At 40.2% G+C, this 13,058-nt stretch overlaps 1 protein-coding gene across 2 annotated transcripts in view; it reads left to right on the top strand.

Annotated features, from left to right (window-relative positions):
* The window catches only part of HECTD4 (HECT domain E3 ubiquitin protein ligase 4), a 5,422,508-nt gene that overhangs the window by 4,359,209 nt on the left and 1,050,241 nt on the right, over positions 1-13,058 (top strand). The window lies entirely within an intron of this gene.

The following is a 13,058-nucleotide window of genomic DNA, read 5'->3' on the forward strand; positions in this document are numbered from 1 at the left end:
GTTTATAACAATATTAGCATGTATAATATTAGCATGTAATGTCAGCATTAATCAGTCCCATGTCAGACTTTCAATAGTCTTTTAAACAGTGGGGCAGTTTTCTGAGTTGTAGTATGCTTTTTTATGGAGCAATAATAATCAAACCCCAGTTTTCTAAAAGAGTTCAGTTTCAGCTGCCACAGTAGTTCACATGTTTTTAAAGATTAGGGATGTCTCCTTCCAGTTACAGAAGGTCCACACGATCAGTAATTTGAAATTTGAAGCCAGGATGTCTTTTGTGAAGCTGCAGTTGCCGAGCCAGTGTACTATTTTTGCACATAGCTCTAATATCAGGAAGATGGCCAGAAATTCTTCTTTTAGGTGTGTTGAGCATTTTCCCCACATAAAATACTTTGCGGTCATTGCAGCTTGCCCTGTAAACCACCCGCAGTGAGTTACAGTCACCTCCTGGATTGGTTTTAATCAGTTCCTTTAAATAAGAGCAGAAAAACATGTCTCCTTCCTGTATGTGATGACAAAAAACGCATTTTGTTCCACACTTATTGGAAACACTTGATGTCATTAAGGGTTCATTTGTATATATCCCATTGGCCTCCATTACAGGAGGTTTGAGTTATCTCACTGAAAACTCTAGCTTGTCTGGGTTTTTCTTGCAGTCCCCCCCCCCCAAAAATGGATCATGTTAGTGTTTAATTGCTGTATACATATGAAGGCAAGATTGAAATATAATAATAGGCTCTTGAATGAGTTTCCAATAATGAGAGGAACAAGACAGGGGTGTCCCTTGTACCTCTACTTCTTTGCATTTTATTTGGGACCTTTGACACATGAGATAAGAAAATGTAGGATCCCAGGATGTAGATGGGTGGATACGGAAAGACTGAGTTATTTGCAGATGATATTTTCCTACATATAACAGATCCAGAAAAAGATATAAGAAATCTGTGTATGAGATAGAAAAGGTTTGGGGGCATCTCAGGGTATAAAGTTAATGAATCAAAAACTAATAGGAATGATAGTTTTGAATTATGTGCCTACTCATAAATTGGTACTAAACTATGCCTTTCTTTGGAGACATAGGGAAATTAAATATTTAAGTGTATGGCTTAGCGAGACAACAGACAGCAGCAATTGCCATGTGGACAGAAATAACACAGAAAATACTTGCAAAGGTTAGACTCTGGCAGTTAATGCAGATGGATTTAGATAGTAAAATACTGACTGTAAAAATGTTCTTGGTCATGTTAATCCTATACATCAGTCAGGTGTACTGTTCGTCCTTAAGTGGAAAAAAAAACATCATGCCTGACTCTGACATATCGGATCAACATGGACCAAGAAGATTTAGATAGTAAAATACTGGCATTAAAAATGTTCTTGTTCCTGTTTGTCAGCCAGTTTTATTGTTTTTCACCATCTAAGGACAGTTGCAGCAAAATAGAGTTTAAAAAATTTATGTGGAAATAAGAGAGCATAAATCAAAGCAGAAATAAAAAAAGAACAAGGAGGGTTTTATTTTTTTTATTTTATTTAAGTTTGATGACCGGGGAAGTCCACTGGGCCAAGAAGAGCCCATTTTCAATGGAGGCCCAGGAAGAAAAGCTCCACAATAATTGCAAGTTACATTTCACATGTTACAGCAAGGCATAGTTCATACAGCTAGTTAAACATTTACAGATAAGCTCCATGATATTTGCTTTTGATTTGTCACAATGTTACAAAAATGAAAAGACATAATTCAATACAAAAATTTCAACATTTACATAAAGTGAATATTTTTGTTATAAACTCAGTTGTAGGTTTAGCATTTCAAAATATATAGCTACTAGCCATTAGTAGGTTAGAAAAATATGCATGGAGAGGGCAATAGTATATTTGAGATTGGAGAGTATAGTACAATAAATATTAAAGAGAAAATTAGTTTTTGGTAAGGGAGGGTTTGTTTTGGGTGGGATGAAGTAATAGTAGAGGTAGTTTGATGAGTCAGTGCAAGGAAGAATGAGGGGATTAGGGGTTTAAGTTGGAGCATGGCAAGGGCATTCCCATTTGGAAGAAAGATGAGAGAGTAGCTGAGATTTGAAATTTGTATGGTTAGGTAGGTTGTGTAGGTGTGTGAGGAGAGAGTTCCATTGTTTGGACAGCAGCAGATGGCCAGGAGGTCATGCAGTTTTGTGGACCTGAAGGAGATTTTATTTTTTGGATCTGAGTGAGCGGTTGGGAATGCAAGGTTTTAAGGAAGTTGGCAGCTTTAAAGATGAGCTTGTGGGCAATGGTGAATTGTAGGTAACTGAGGTAGTTGGGTAGTTCAAGCTAGTTGAGGGTGAGGAAGGAGGTGACAGTGGTGGGATGTGTTTTTTGAATTAGTTACAAATCTGGAGATCTTGTGGTAGCAGGATTCAAGTTTGGACCGAAGGCCAAGATGGAGATTGGTGAAAAGAGGGGCACCATACATAAGGGAGGGGAGTAGGAAGGTGGATGCAAAAGTTTGATGGATCGAGGGGCTTAGGAAGTGGTTGTGCCTGTAGAGGAGACCTAACCTTTGATGGGATTTCTTGATTGCAGAGCGGATGTGGGTGTCAGATTTTAGTTCTTCATCAATAATGATGCCAAGAAGCTTGGTGTTGGGAATGATTTCAAGGAGGGTGTTGTTTTGGCTCTGTATGGTGAACGTGGATTTGTCAGTGGAGTTTTTGGTAGGGGAAAAAAACATTAGTTTGGTTTTATTTGCATTTAGTGCCAGATGGTTAGACTGCATCCAGATTTCTGTTTTGGAGAAGGCTAGTTGGGTTTTTGTTAGGAGCTCAGTGGGGGAGAAGGCTGAACAGATGATTGTTGAGTCATCTGCATATTGGATGATAGATGAGTCTGGGATGGATTGGTGAAAGTTGTTAATGAATAGGTTGAAGAGAAGAGGGCTAAGAACAGAACCTTGTGGGACACCTGTGGGTGTGTGAAGGAAGGTGGAGGTTGAAGTTTTCCATTGGACAGCTTGTTGATGGTTGGACAAGTAGCTGGAAAACCAGCGATAGTGGTGGGAAAGAGGTGTAGGGTGGAGAGTTGGGGTATAAGTAGGGTGTGTGAGATGGTGTCAGAGGCCTTTGACAGATCTAGGAATAGTGTGGATACGAACTTGCCTGAGTTGCGTTCGAGGTTTATGCTTTCAAGAAGGGCAGTCATAGTGCTGTGTCCAAGGTGGAAGCCATGTTGGGCAGGGGAGAGGAGATTGTTTAGTGTTAGGTGTATCATGAGTTGTGCTTGTATTGTTTTCTCTAGTATTTTAGAAAGAGGGGAAAGAATGGCAATAGGCCTGAAGTTGGTAGTATCAGTATTTTTGCCATCTTTGTAGAGGATGATGATGTAAGCATGGTGCCAGATAGAAGGGACGTATGATTCTTGTATGGTTCTATTTATAAGAATAGAGATGGTGTAGGCAATGCTGTATACAGATTGTTTGAGGAAGGTGGGTGGAAGGTTGTCTGATGCATTGCGACAGGGTTTGAGTTGGAGGAGAAGTCTTATTATAGTGTTTATGGGGATGGGCTTGAGGCAGAAGGATGTGGAGGAAGGTTGATGATTGGGGTGGTGGTTGGGGCAGGAGGGGGTGATGGTGGAAAAGGGGGATGGGAAGGAAGCTGATAGTTTAGCTATGCAGTCTATGATGAATGAGTTGAACTGGCTGGCTGTTTCAAGGTTGGAGCCTGGGCAGGGGTTTTCTTTGTTGCCAGGATGCACCCTGGATGAGATGGAATCCCAGAATTTTTTGGGATTTGTTGAGTGCAAGGACTGGAGTTTGGAGTAATGGGCTTTGCAGTCTTTGATTATTGTTTTTTTTTTGCGGCGTTTCATAGTTGCTGTTAGGGTTTTTAAGTTTTTGATATTGTTTCCATTTTTTGTCCCTTTGGTGCAAGGCTAGTTTCGTATCTTTTGATAACCATGAGCAGGTATTGGCTTTGATGCATTTGGTTCAAGGGGGCTTGCTGATTGAGAAGGGTTAGGAAAGAGTGGTTAAAGTTGGAAATGGCATAATCTAGAGGAAGCTTGTTTAGAAGGGACCAGTCAGTATGCTTAAAGAATTCTGAAAAAGTTAGAGGGTTGAAAGAGGAGAGGTTGCAGGTTTGGATGTAGTGATGTTTATGCAGTGGAGATGGGAGATGGTCAGTGAAGGCTGGTAGGTGATTGCTGAGAGAATCATGTAATGTTCCAGCTTTGGTGATATGGTTTGGGTGAGTTGTTAGGATCCAGTCAATGATGGTACCAGAGGTACCATCTTTATTTGGTCTGGTTGGAGATTGTATTAGTTGGGAGAAGTTGTACAGGTTGATTGTGTGGGACGGGGCTTCAGAGTTAATAGCATTCCAGTTGATGTTGGTTTCACAGAGTATATAGGTTTCATTTTTTTATATTGGAGGAGAACAGGACAGGATGTTTTCAAGAGTTTTGATATTATCAGCAGGGGGAATATAGAGGGCAGCGATACATATGGACTTGTGGTTGTTTATTTTTAGTAAACCTGTTATATTTTCAGCATTGGCAAAGGTTATTTTATTGGAGTAGGGAGTTATGATATGGGAGGTGGGGTAGATTATTGCTACTCCACCTCCTTTTTTGTGGGCTCTGTCATTTCGAATGGTTTAGAAACCTGGTGGTAGAATTTCGCTCTCTTTTATATAGGTTTTCAGCCAGGTTTCAGAAACTGCGGTAATGTTGGGATGGTTATGGGAGAGCCAGGCATGGAGGGTTAGGGTTTTTATTTTTTAGGCTTTGTGCATTAAGTGTTGTAAGGCGAATGGATTTTGAGTTTGCGGGTTGAGTGGAGGGTTTGGTTAGACTGATGTTAGAGATGGGTCCTGGGTTAGGGTGGATGTCGCCGGCTAGTGAGAGAGAGATGTGGAGGGATAGATGTGCAGTGTGTTGGGCAAGGGTAGCTTGGGTTGTGTGAGAGTAGTGATTTGCTGGTGCCACATTTAAGAGGGAGTACAGAGGGGTTGGGTTGCGAGCAGTTTTGTTTTGAAAAAATAGATTGGGTTAGAGGTAAAGAGTTCATGTGAGATGGATGAGTAGGATGGGAAGTGAGGTTGATGGTAAGATGTGGAGTGTGTGTGAGATTTATGACAAGGGTTGGGAAAAAGTGTGAGATGGGTAAGAGAAGAGAGAGAGATTAGTAGGGCAAATGGGGTTATAGGGAGAGATGTTATGTAGAGCATTGTAGGAGGGGATGGGAAGTGAGGTTGATGGTAAGATGTGGAGTGTGTGTGAGATTTATGACAAGGGTTGGGAAAAAGTGTGAGATGGGTAAGAGAAGAGAGAGAGATTAGTAGGGCAAATGGGGTTATAGGGAGAGATGTTATGTAGAGCATTGTAGGAGGGGTGGATTTTCGGGGTGAAGTAGAGCTACAGGTGTGGGGTTTGGCTTAGGTGTATTGTGATTGGAGAGGTGTTGGGTGGGGTAGAATCAGGGAATGTATAAAAGTGCAGGTAGTGGGGGTGGGTGAGATTTGGGGCAGAGTGGGGGAGCAGAGTGAGCCCGAAGGGCGAATGGAGCGGGTTACACCTTCCGGGAGGAGCAGCAGCCGCCAAACAGAAAACAGTCAGTGAGAAGGGTTACCTGACTTAGAAAAATATCATAAAACTGCACCAACTTAGCTCTTTTACATTATACAGGACAACGCATGCAAGTCAAATGGAAAATGTTACTGCATACATGTAGGATAAACACAACTACAGAGAGTGGGCTATGGGAGATTTGGGTAAGAGACCCACAAGACACATACATTAAACAGTATGTGGAGGAAGTTTGATAAAAAACTAAGAAATTGGGAAAATGGTTGATCCCAAAAGGGGAAGATAAGATAGACAGAAAATCAAATTACCAAAAAAAGTGTCTGTGGTTTGGAAAGCTGCAAGGATGCTGCCACATTACTTGGAAAATCTTATAAAAGAGAATGAGATACCTAACTTGGAGGAAGCAAAAGTGGAATTTCTACTGCACAAAACAACAGATTTACATGCCTGGGTTTAGAAAGGTGCGTTAAAGATGTACTAAAGAAAAAGGGGGGGGAGGTGGCCCCAACAACTATAAATTTTTTAATTGTATCAAGAACAACTGAACCAGTAAGGAAAAGTCTAATAACAAGAGCATATAGAGGAAGACTGGAACTTAGAAGTAATCCAATAGCAACAGTTATAAAAGGATGGAGTAGGACACTGAATATACAGATAAGAGAGGAGCAGACTAACATATGGACTAGTACTGAATATGCTACAAAACCAAGAAAACTTTGAATCTTTTTGTGGAAATGTCTATACAATTATTTTCATAGTCCACGTAAGTTAAATTATATGTTCCCATGTGTAAAAGCTAGTTGTTGGAGGTGTGAAGACCAGATAACTGTGGACTTTGAGCTTATTCTTTGGGCTTGTCACAAACTTCAGACATTTAATGAAAAACTTCAGGAGTTGGTTGATAGAGTACTGGAGCAGCACTTAATATTCACCAAAGAAATGATGCTGAGCTGGGTAAGAAGCAAATAACAATGGTAAGATGAGACATTAATAACATTATTATTAATAGCTGCCAAAAGGTCGATTATGAGGAAGTGGAAAAAGGTGGAACCTTGTTTTGTAGAGGAAGTGATTAAAGAGAGATGGAAGAGATCAGGAAAGTGGAAACACATCCATCCAAAAACCAGATAGGGAAATTAACATTAAACAAGTGGAATAAATGGACCTTGGCACAAGGTTGCTAACCAAACATACGAACATAATTTAATGTGTGTGGTAAAAGCTTTGATTGGATTGAAAGAATTGATTTGATGTTAGTCCATGAGCTCTTCATGAACATGTTCTCCCTTTTTCAGTAATAGTTGTTAAATACCAAGGGCTTGTGTTCAGGTAGGACAGATCAGCAAAGATGGTTTATGCAGATGATGTGGCGTTGCAGGCATACTTTGAGCAAGAACTTCAGCAAAGCATAGGGAAGTGGAATGCAAAGCTGAAGACACATGGGATGAAAGTGAGTACAGATAAGACAGTTGTAATTGCAGCAAATGGGGAGTTAGAAGAACAGAGAATTGAAACAGAAGTGGGGATAGTGGAACAGATTAACAGCTTCAAGTATCTGGGAGGGGTTGTTGAGGAGAAGGGAAGTCTGAATGAGGAGGTCAGAGCTAGAATCAGAGGGGCTGCATTCAGCTGGCAGAGAGTATCATGTGTAGTATATGGCAAAAGAATGCCAAAGAAGCTGAAAAGTACGGTCTACAAAACAGTGGTGCGACCAGTAGTACTGTATGGTACAGAAACCTGGCCAGTAAAGACAGAGCAGTGGAGGAAGCTAGAGGTGATGGAGATGAAGTGCTGTACATGGTGGTGGTGGTGGGGGGGCAGGATGAACAATGTGGGACAGAAGAAGAAGTGACGACATAAGAGCAGAAGTCAAAGTAGCTCCAGTTGCAAAAACGTCAAAGACAGATTTCACTTGTTCAGGCACATATGCAGAAAAACAGAAGACAGTCTGGTGAATATGATTTGGAATAGACAGGAAGAAGGCAAGAGGAAACAAGGGCATCCAGCAAACAGGTGGATGGATTGTGTGAGAGAAGACCTGCGACAGTTAGGCAAGAATTTCAAAGAAGGCAGGAGAGTGGCACTGAATGGAGACAGAGAGAGAGAGAGATGGTGACAGTTGATGCAACACCCCGACCCCATGTAGAAAATGGGAAAAAGGGGTTGTTGATGACCCAAGGCTTGTGACTTTAAAAAAAAAAAGATAAAGAAGTTTAAAAGCTTAAGTTACTTGAGCAGTATTAAGATGTAAGCTGTGAATTACTAGAAAGTCAGTTATGTAAACCCTGGTAGCTTGTACTAGAAAATTTTCGTGTACAAGGTATGTAACAAATTAAATTGAAAAATGCAGCAGGGTATGAGAGAAGTGCACCATGCAAGAGCATTGCATGACTTAATATGGATTTTGAAATGTAATGAATGAAATTTGTTCCTTGAAAAAATGTTTCTTAAGCAATATAAGCAGAGGTTGTTGAATAAGTAGATGCCTTGGTACAAATATTCCGATGCCTTGTTTCTGCAGGGCTGTAGAAAACTCCATTGTGACTTGAGTATAGGAATTTATGTATTTATGTTTATTTATTGTCATTTAATTACCAGGAAAGTCAAACTGGGTAGGAGTCCATTTTTAGCAGAGGCCTATGGTAAAAGTTCCAAAGTATTACAAAATATTTTAAGAACAATAATTTTACAGTTTTTAAAAATAATACAAAAATCAACTACAGTTTAAGTAATTATATCAAATTAGACGTAATATGAGAACATTGGTTAAGGATAGATACAAGTTATATGTTATTGATTTAATAGTTTGAGAAATTATAGCCAATTTATAGAGAAAATAAAGGTAAGTTAGCATAATACAAACAGGAATTGCAATAAGAAGTAAGAGAAAAAGCAAGCTTATGGTATATTTAGAGAAAAAGCCAAGGGAAGAGAAATTGCTAAGAAGTAAGGGAGTGAGTAAGGAGGTGTAAGGTACAAAAAGGTATTTGCTCACATTTAGGGATATAGTTTATCCCAATGTTGAGCAAGAACAGAACCAGCTTTTGGCTAGGAAGTCTTTCAGAGTGGTTTTGAAGGATGGGAGGGAGGGTATTGACATGATGGATAGAGATAAGGAGTATGAATACAGACAGTGCCCTGCAGGTTTGATAGGTTTGTGGACAGACAGGAGTTCTTGGTCATTAGATCGTAATGACCAAAATGTTATTGGGGAGATGTATGACCCCCCCCCCCCAAAAAAATAAAAATGTTATCGGGAAGGGGGAGGAGTTTGCGAAATAGAGAGAAAGAAGGATTTTGGATGCAGATCCTGAAGGTGGATAACAACCATGCAGAATTTTGTATTCATAAAGTAACAGGAAGTATTTTAAGAACTAAGCCAACATGAGAACAGAGGAAGGCGATTTTACTAATAGGGCTGACTGAAATCTACAAAATAGACAAGAGGGGCTAGAATTTACTGGAGGAAATTAGCAAAGGAACCAAAAGTATTGGAATCAAATAACTAGAGAGGAAAAGATAAGAGAGGGAGTTGAAGCTAAGCAGTAGTTTGTACTGAAGGCTAGAGCTTGTCTTCCCTAGCAAGAATTGATAACTCAATATAAAGTAAACGACATGGGAGTGCTAAGTGAAAGACTGTGTTTGGTAGTGTTTTTAGTTGAGTCTAGAACAGAAGCTGCTGTTAAAATTAGTAGGGCATATAAAATATTGCATGCTAACTATAATAATCAATCAGAAGAGGTTAGAAAATATTGAGAATAGAGAATGGAAAGCCAGTTTACAAGAGAGCAACATATGGCTCCCAAGTATGCAACAAAGTCCAGAAGATGTAGGATTTTTCCATGTAAGTTTTTGCATAAGTATTTTTATACCTTAAGCAGACTTCAGAGGATTTTTCCTTAGGTAAATATCAGATGCTGAGGATGTGAGGGCACAAAGAGAGGTAACTGGAAACATGTTTTTGGGGAATGTAACAAGTTGGCAGATTTTAAAAATTCCCTACAGAGTACTTTGTCAGAAATGTTGGGAAAGCAAATGGTTGTAACGAACGAAATGATTCTTTCAAACCCTGCTGTAGGAATTCAGTTGCATAGACATATTAAGGCTGGAAGAGTATTTTCTTGAAATATTAAAATACACCCTCAAGGAAGCACTTGTTGTGAGGGGCTTTAATCCAATACCTCCCCTTATCTTGCTTTACCAATTTTAAGGTTGCAGAATGTCAGGGCAGGAAATGCAGTGTCAATCTTTTTTGTTTAGTAGTTTGTGGTCTGATGTTATATAGCCTTTCCATATTATGTATGACTTTAAATTAGAATTTTGATAAAATAATTTCATATTGTATGGATCCTTGGGGGCAACTTTGGCTGTATTATCTCCAAGGACATTAAGAAGTCAAATGATTTGTTTATGCCCTTTTCTGCTAGCAGAATATGTAACCATTGTTTAAGAATGCTGTTTCATCCGATAAGATATTTTATTTATTTAGTTTACTGACCTGTTTTTTTAAATCCTGTATGCCCTGCTAGGCAACAGGTCATTTGCCGAGGGAACATGGAAGACATAGTAAAACACCACTGCATTATGTTAACAGTTTCCATACCTGTATTGTGCTGGAAAATTCCAGGCAAAAGAAGTAGTTTAACAACGGCAACTGTGGTCCCACTCCACAAAGGCGGTGCTTCTACGGACCCTGGAAATTACCGCCCCATAAGCTTGACGAGCCTTGTCTGCAAAGCTATGGAGAGGATCATAATGGAACTCATAAATAAAGACATTGGGGACCTACAGACACTGGATCCTACCCAATTTGGCTTTGTCAAGGGCAGATCCTGCCTCTTGAACTTGGTCGACTTTTTCGAAACAGTCACTAAGGCCATTGATGAGGGTAAGGCAGTTCACACAGCCTACCTTGACCTAGCAAAAGCGTTCGACACAATACCCCACTCGGGCATCATAGAAAAGCTCACCAGCTTAGATGTAAACCCATATGTCACAAGATGGGTTGCAAACTGGCTCAAGGACAGAACACACAGGGTTAGAGTTGCTGGTGCCATGTCAGACTCTAAGCCTGTCACGAGCGGTGTCCCACAGGGCTCAGTCCTGGGCCCCCTCTTGTTCGGCATTTATTTTTCTGAAGTGCAGGCAAACACAGGGGGATTGTGGCTGACAAAATTTGCAGATGACTGCAAACTGGGCACCATAATTGCCACTCCATCAGACACAGACATCCTCCAGAGAGGTCTCATAGAAATGGATAACTGGTGCCAGAGCCATGGCCTTAAGCTAAATGCCAAAAAATGTATAGTCATACCCTTTGGGAAAAAACAAGGTAACCCCTAATTACCACATAGGTGGTAATCCATTAAACACGGAAGAAGTTATCAGGGACCTGGAGACCCAAGTTGACAGTAACCTCTCTTTTGACACTCACATTGCCAAAGTGGTTAGGAAGACCTTCTACATTGCCCACCTGATCATGAAGGGATTCACATCCAGATCAGGAGAGGTCATTGTACCCCTGTACTCTTCACTTATCAGATCAATGATTGAGTACAACGCCCCATTCGGAATGTACCTTACCCGACACCTGCAGCAGTTGGAAAGACCCCAAAAGTTCCTCACCAAAAGGATAAAGGGGCTCAAACATATGTCATACGATGCCCGACTGAAGAAACTCCAGCTCTATTCAGTCGCATACCGTCTGCTCAGAGGTGATCTGTGCCTGACATACAAGGCCATGTCCAACCCGGAATTAATGGACATGCTCCACCTCAAAAAATCCAAATCCACCAGAGCCACGAGAGCAAGAGACTTAAACCTCAACACGGATATAAATAGGACGTGCTGGAGGGACAGATTCATCACCCAGAGACTCCCTACACTATGGAACAGAATCCCAGTCCATGTGAGGCAGAGCCCCTCACTGACTCTTTTCAAGAGAAATCCTGATGAGTGGATGGGAGATCATAGGTTTACCCCGGGAATCATCTCTGTGTCACTGCTGGACAGAGGCACAGCAAACTAATGGGTATAGTATTCTCATCCTAAGGGGTGGTGAAAGCCACACACACTCTGGCTAGGCTTATAAATGCCCTAGGGCAGATAGCCTAGTATGAACCTATGAACAACCATAGTAGCTGTAGAAAATATTATAGGCAAAAGCTGTCATTTCAAGTGCATGTAGCTACTGTCCTCATAATGTTGTGAGAATAACTGTTAGATAAGCACATATGAAATGGGAACCTACCAGAGACAGAACAATGTGCACCTTTATTATGGGTTTAGTGTAATACATGATGTGTTAATTTTCCTAATTTAGTTTTTGTTTTGTATGTTTGTAAGTAGGACATGTTTCTGGATCTGAGAGTTCTATTTGAGGCATACAAGGAAAAAGCTTAAGGGGGGCATAGGTTTTGATTGGCTCTTCAAAGATGGCAGATGACTGAGTAGCAATCAGAGTTCTGTCTGTATGAAAACGAAGAAGCTGTCAAAAATCTAGTAGAGTTGTAAATGTAGGTGAAATTCAGGTGGCTGAGTATATACACTGCCAGAATGTGAGCACAAAAAATTTCAGCCCAAAAAGGAGAATAAAATATTATGGATGGTATCAAATAAGCAAGAAGCACTTATTTGTCACTTTGATGGAAGATATGGCTTTGGTAAACTAGAAGAAAAAGTAGACTGGATGTATGTAGATGTTTTTAACGTATATGAGATTTTGTTTTTCATCTGTTCATCCAATTAGAAAAATAGAAAAATGTTAAACAACTGCTCTGATGAACTACTTACTTTGAAGATGTCAGCAAAAGAAAGTAAGGACAAAATGAGAGAGACTGAGGCATCCAGTGAAGAAACGTTTCAAAAAACAGTAGACAGGACATGAAGAGAAAACTAGTCTTTCTGTAATACCAGAGTATGGAGGGAGCAGACAATATTAAGTTTATAAAAGTAAAGATAAATAATTGTACTGGTGTTCCACACAAGGATTTATTAATCAGGAGGGTGTATCATATCTGTGTTGCAGGTTTAGTTTTCAGAAATAGCAAAGATCGATTTTGGTTAAAATCTAGTGGGATCAGGAGAAGGAGATGCTTCTTACTAAAATGTGGTGAAAAGAAAAGATATTGAAAATCAGTGATGCTTGGGTGTTTGTGGAAAATGACTACTCACCTTCCACAAGACAAAAGAGAAATGAGTTTATTCCTTAAGTAACTGCAAGGGTTTTGTGCCATTCAAAAGGTTACATCTAGGGGTATTCAGAATATTTGTCCAGTTGAGTTGAGAACTTATATGCAGGCAGATCAAGCTTTGAAAGGTGAAGAGGACTTTGTTTCTTGACCCTCTACAAGTAAGAGAGACCATGCCAGTGAAGCCACTTCCATTGTTCCAAAAGAATATGCTTGAGTAGCGTAGAGAAGCCCAGGAACTCACAAGGAGAATCAGGAAAAGCTTGGATTCCTACCAAATGCCAGACAATAAAAACTGGGCTAGGC

This window comes from Protopterus annectens, chromosome 4.part0 (genome assembly GCF_019279795.1).
Source record: "Protopterus annectens isolate FY-2018-M chromosome 4.part0, PAN1.0, whole genome shotgun sequence".
Taxonomy (NCBI): domain Eukaryota; kingdom Metazoa; phylum Chordata; order Ceratodontiformes; family Protopteridae; genus Protopterus; species Protopterus annectens.